The sequence below is a fragment of the Miniopterus natalensis genome, chromosome X (genome assembly GCF_054644295.1).
Source record: "Miniopterus natalensis isolate mMinNat1 chromosome X, mMinNat1.hap1, whole genome shotgun sequence".
NCBI lineage: Eukaryota > Metazoa > Chordata > Mammalia > Chiroptera > Miniopteridae > Miniopterus > Miniopterus natalensis.
The window spans coordinates 45,908,144-45,914,486 of record NC_142103.1 but is presented as its reverse complement, the minus strand read 5'-3'; the positions used below and the strand labels follow the sequence as shown (position 1 = coordinate 45,914,486).

The window sequence follows — 6,343 nt, the reverse complement described above, 5'->3', positions numbered from 1 at the left end:
TAGGGATACATTTTTTTAAAATCAACATTTCAGGTATCTTCAGATATATTCCCAGAAGTAGATTCATTCAGTATTAAGGCAGTTCCATTTTTCATTTTTTGAGAAAATTCTATGCTGTTTTCAACAGTGGCTGCACCAATCTGCATTCCCACCAACAGTACACAAAGGTTCTCTTTTCTCAAAATCCTCATCAACACTTGTCATTTGTGGATTTAATAAAGATAGGCATTTTGACAGGTGCAAGGTGATATCTCATTGTAGTTTTAATTTGCATTTTTCTGATGATTAGCGATTTTTATTATCTTTACATATATGTATGTCCTCTTTGGAGAAATGTCTATTCAGGTCATTTGCCAATTTTTATTTTATTTTTTAGAATAACAAAAAAAAATATTTTACTAAAACATAAGATTTACAGAAGTTTCCAGACAAGCCATACAAAATAGTCACAAGCTATTTCTTGAATGGAAGATTTTACATTTGACAGCAAAGTCACAACGTTATTAGTGAAGGCATGGTGTTTGTTTAATGTTTCCATTTTGGTTCAATCCAAGCTTGTCCATCTACAGTGTCTAAATAAAATTAGATTTGGCTAGAGAGCATATTCTAAAGAACTAATTTTCTGCTTTTGACCAATGCAATTAGATCACCATAGAAAGGGAGAAAGGAGCCCATAAAATTAATATTGAACTACCTCCCCCTCAAAATAATAAAAAATAAAAACACCTACACCCCTGTAGCTAACCCTGACATCTACCTTCATTCACAGTGCTTTATATTTAAACCATGATGGGGAAAATGAATAAAAGCAGAAAGGGGTTACTGTTTTTAAACGTTTCACTACAATCCATATGGTATTTCTAGCCTCTGCTCATGCTTTATAACAATGAATCAGGACAATACATAGATTTGCTAATGTGCATTTAATCACCAAAAGACTGAAGAAGTCTGGGCTTTTATTCTGTAATGTTTCTAAGACTGTGTCCACTCAATGCAAGCAAAAAAGGAAGAAGTCTTGGCAGAATAGGAGGTGATGCACACTTAATGATCAGATCAATTTAAATATTATTCCTGGCATATAGCCTAGTCCATGCTCTGTTTCTATGCCTTGGACTTCATTGGTCTTCCACTGCTCCGCTACATCATTTGCTAATGGATTGTCTGGATTGGGAGCATTTAACAAATCTCAATCTATAGGAGAACTATGAGAATCTGCAGCACTAGGGACCACTTATCTTTCAAAAAATCTAAACATATCCTTCCCAACTTGTCTACATTAGGATGATAAATTTTAGTCATGAAACATACTTTAGGTGATGCCATCTGGTATTCTTCTGGGAAGAATAGTTCAAGTTTAAAAGTCCTTCCCTCAAAGGGGAAATCCTGGGGGCCAGCAATGACCAAGTAAAAATAACAGGCATTGCTCTCATCTGGTTCTGCTTTAATGCTGGGAACTGATTCTGCCAGCAAACGCTGGGTTTCCTTAATAATCCTGCAGGGTGGCCCAGCCATCTTGTCAGATCCCAAGTTTCGCTTCTGGTCTAGTCTCTGGCTCCACAGGCTTCAAATCCCAAGCTCCACTTATTTGTCAATTTTAATTTTTATTTTGCTCTCCTTGCCCAAGGAGATATATCAGAAAAAAATATTGCTACTAATAATGTTCAAGATTTTGCTGTCTAAGTTTTCTTCTAAAGGTTTTTATAGTTTTGAATTGTACATTTATGTCTTTAACCCATTTTGAGTTTATTTTTGTGTATGATGTAATGAGGTGGTCTAGTTTCAGTATTTTCATGTATCTATCCAACACCTACTGTGACTGCATTACTGACAATTTCTCCCTTAAAGTCCACCAAGATTTACTTTAAATATTTAGGTACTCCTATGTTGGATGCATATATGTTTACAAAGTTTAAATCCTCATATTGGATTTATCATTTATCATTACGTAAATTTCTTCTTTGTCTCTTGTTATAGCCTTTCTTTATAAGTCTATTTTTTCTGATATAAGCATTGCTACCCCAGCTCTTTAGTTTTGTTTTCACTTGCATGGAATATCTTATTCCATCCCTGTACTTTCAGTCTTTGTGTATATTTTGTTCTGGAGTGGGTGTCTGGTAGACAGTATATGTATGGGTCTTGAATTCTTACTCACTCAGCTACCCAATGTCTTAGGGTTGGTGCTTTTATTCTGTTTAGATTTAAAATAATTATTGATAAGTACTTATTTATTGTAATTTTATTCTTTATACCTCTGTCTTTCTCTCTCTCTCTCTCTCTCTCTCAGTTCTTGCTCTCTCTCTTGCTCTCGCTTTCTCACTGTCTCTTTCTTTTTAAAGAAATCCTTTTAACATTTTTTGTAATACTGGTTGGGTGGTAATGAAATCCTTTTCTGGGCCACTCTTTATTTCACCTCCAATTACAAATGATTACATTGCTAGTTCGAGTAGTCTTGGTTATAGGTTCTTGCTTTTCATTACTTTGAATATTTCATGCCAATCCCTTGTGGCCTAAAGTGTTTTTGTTGAAGAATCAGCTTACAGCCTTATGGGAGCTCACTTGGAGGTAAATGTCTTCCTCTTGCTACTCTTAAGATTCTCTCTTTATATTTAACCATTGCCACCCTAGATGGTATGGATCAGTGGTTAGAGTGTCAGCCCATGGACTAAAGGGTCCTGGATTTGATTCTGGCCAAGGGCACATACCTCTGTTGCAGGATCAATCCCTGGTCCCAGTCAGGGCACATGCAGGAAGCAACCAATAGATACATCTCTCTCACACTGATCTCTCTCTCTCTCTCTCTCTCTCTCTCTCTCTCCCCCTTCCATTCTCTCTGAAAAGCATTGGAAAAAATATCTTTGGGTGAGGATAAAAAAAAATAATAATATATTTAACCATTGCCATTTTATTTATGATGTGTTTTGGTTGGGCCTCTTTGGGTTCATCTTGTTTGGGATGCTGTGCTTCTTGGACTTGTGTGTGCTTTTTCATCAAAAGGTTAGTGAACTTTTAATTATTTCTTAAAATATATTCTCGATCCCTTTCTCACTCTCATCTCCTTCTGGTACCCCTATAATATTCTTATGCTTGAGGTCCCTGAGACTTTCGTCATTTTTTTAAATTTTTTAAATTTTTAAAATATACTTGTATTGATTTCAGAGAAAGGAAGGGAGAGGGAGAGAAAAAGATAGAAACATCAATGATGAGAGTCATGGATAAGCTGCCTCCTGCAGGCCTCCTACTGGGGATTGAGCCTGCAAGCCAGTTATGTACCCTGACTGGGCGCTGAACCACTATCTCCTGGATCTTAAGCTAATGCTCAACCACTGAGCTATGCTGGCTGAGCACTTTCCTCATTTTTAATTTTTTTTTTCTCATTTTACTTCTATGCTTGGGCGTTTTCTGTTATCTTGTACTTTAAGTAACTGATTTGACTGTCTGCTTCATCTAACCTGATATTGATTCCTCTAATGTAGTATTCATTTCAGATTTTGTGTTCGTCATTTCTGACTGATTTTTTATGGTTTCTGTGTAATCTTTCATGCTTGTTATCTATTTATTTAAGTTCTCACTGAGATCATCTATTCTGCCCCTAAAGCCTTTGAGCATCCTTATAACCATGGTTTTGAACTCTGCATGTAATATCTTGGTTCCTTCCATTTCACTGAATTCTTTTTTATGGAAATTTCTTTTTCTTTCATTTAGGACATGTTTTTTGTCTCCCCATTTTGCTTGCCTTTTTGTGTTTGCCTCTGTTTATTCGATAGATTTGTATAACTCCCAAAGTTGTGGTGGATTTATGTTGTAGGTGTCTTGTGAGCCAGTCTTCCAGATCACCTGAGCTAGGTGCTTCAGAAATGTCTCATTGTGTAGGTCATGTGCATCCTCTGTTATAACTGAGTATTGAATGCTGTTGGTCTATTCATATGAGGGGTTAATGTTCAGACTGGCTGACTATAAGTATAAACATCAATCACAGTGTATAAGCCTCTCTGTGGAGGAATTTCCACTTAGTCATAGTTGTTTACAGCAGGGTCTGGTACCTGTCAAGATCTCTCTTTTTGTTTTCCAGATATGTGGTTTGTTGGATCAAGCTTTGGAGTGTTCTGAAATCCACTGCTGGTTGTATTGATTGTGGGTCCACATGGGTGTGGTTCCAGTACAGACTGATATTAGACTCTGCTTGTAATTGTCCCTAGGCTACTTGTTTGGAGTGATCACACAATTCACTATTTGTGGTAACCTCCACTGGGCCTGGGTGTGCATAGGAGGTGTCAAGCTGTGCGCAAGGATCAGATTTCTCATGTTCTGAGCTGGAGGTGGATCAGTAAAAGGTCCAAGGCACACTAAGGTCTGCTTTCACATGTTGGCCACTCCTCCACCTCCTGATGTTACCTGGTTATCCTCATTAACCTTCCATAGAAAGACTGTAAAGTGGGCCCAAGTTTGCTGCAGTCCAAAGACCCTTCCACAAGGTGTGAGTTCAATAAGGCAGGTTGACTGGGTTCACAAGGACAGAGCTAGTGGGTCTCCTGCTTAGGTGTAGTGTGGTCAGGCACTCAATGGGGAGAAAGTGGCCACAACTCTAGAGCCATACCACTCAATCTCTGCCTGCATGCTCCAACCATATCTTTCCCAGAAAGAGTAGACCACAGGTTCAGGTTGGCTGCAACTAGCTGTCCTCTCTGCAGGAGCAAGCTCAGGAAGACATGGCCTCCAAGTGTCAGAGGGACAGGACAAATGAGTCTCCCATTGGGGGAGTGGTGCAGGCTGAGCTCACAAGCAAAATAAAAATGTCCCCCAGAACTGGAGCCATACAACCCAGAGCCTGTCTGTGTCCACAACAAGAGTCCCACCACCACCAAGAGATACACTCAGAAGTTTCCAGCTCTGCAAATTACTCTGAATACCCTGTATGACAGTTCAACAAGGTTGGACCATGGGTTGTTGGACAAGTCAAGTGAAACAAAAGGTGTAAGGTAAGCATTAATTGTACACTTCATGTGGGAAAAAATGGCTCCCATTCCAAAGCTACACAGCTCAATTACTGCCTGAGTATATTTGGCCAAGAACATTAAAAAAAAAAAGAGTGTACTAAAGGTCCTTGTGGGGTTCTATTGAAAGAGCTTACTGCAGGACTGGAGCTCAGCAGAGTGCTGTTGCTAGTAGTTGAGGACCAGGTTAGTACAATCCCTTGCTGGTGCTATGAAAATAAAGTGCTCAAGCCTGGGAAGAAGACATCTGGGTTTCTAGCTGACAAGCTGCTCTCACAGACAGACTGAATTTCTGCTGATTTTTCACAGCCAGGTGCTATATGGACTTTGGTACTCTGATTTGGGAATCCTGCCATGGAGTTGAGAACCCATACTCTTCAGGAAGAACTTTTGCAGCTGAGATATCCTTTCGGATTTTCAGCTACAACATGTTTGTGCAAGGAATAGCCTTTTCTGCCCTTCTTAGCCTCTATGTGGCTTCTTCTATAATCCTTGGTCATAAGATTTCTGTTCTGCTGGCCTTCAGTTGGTTATTCAGGTTTATTGCTTTATAATTTAACTGTAAATCCAGTTTAGCACTGGGAGGTGGTGAGTGTAGCTTCCAACTACTCCAAAGCCATCTCTAAACCCTAAATCTTAAGAAATTTGAACATAAACAGAAAATTAAACCCAAAGACAGAAGATAAAATGAAATACTATGAATTAGAGTGTAGAAAAATAAAATAAAGAATGAACAATAGAAAAAAAAAGAACACAAGCAAAAGTTGTTTATAAGATGAACAAAATTAACAAAATTTCAACTAGATTGACTAAGTGAAAAAGAGAAAAGATAAATTATTAAAATTAATCATGAAAGAGGGAACATTTTCACTAATATTATATAAATAAAAGCTATCATAAGATAAAATGGGCAAATTCTGAGAAACATACAAATTACCAAAACAAACTTAGGAAGAAATAGAAAAACTCAATTGGTCTATAATGAGCTTGAAGAACAAATGGATCCACTTTAAAAACCTCCAGGAAACAAACCAAAAAAAATCTAAAATTGTTTCTTTAATAAATTCTGCCAAACATTTAACAAAAAGTAAACATTAATTCTTCTCTAACTTTTTAAAAGAATATGAGACAACATTTTCTAACTTTTTCTGTGAGGCCAGCATTGCCCTGATACAAAAGTCAGACAGACAGTTTAGAAAAGAAAACTGCAAATCAATATACTTTTTGAATATAGATTCAGAAATTCTCAACAAAATACTACCAAATTTAATGCAAAAGCATATTAAAAGAATTATACACTATAACAGGGAAGATTTATTTCAGAAATGTAAAGGTGGTTGAAAATGAAAATC

The 6,343-nt window shown here is 37.4% G+C and overlaps 1 pseudogene; it reads right to left on the bottom strand.

The window, feature by feature from the left end:
* Positions 1-1,058: 1,058 nt before the first annotated feature.
* Positions 1,059-1,512, bottom strand: LOC107541186 (ubiquitin-conjugating enzyme E2 N pseudogene; annotated as a pseudogene).
* Positions 1,513-6,343: the final 4,831 nt, after the last annotated feature.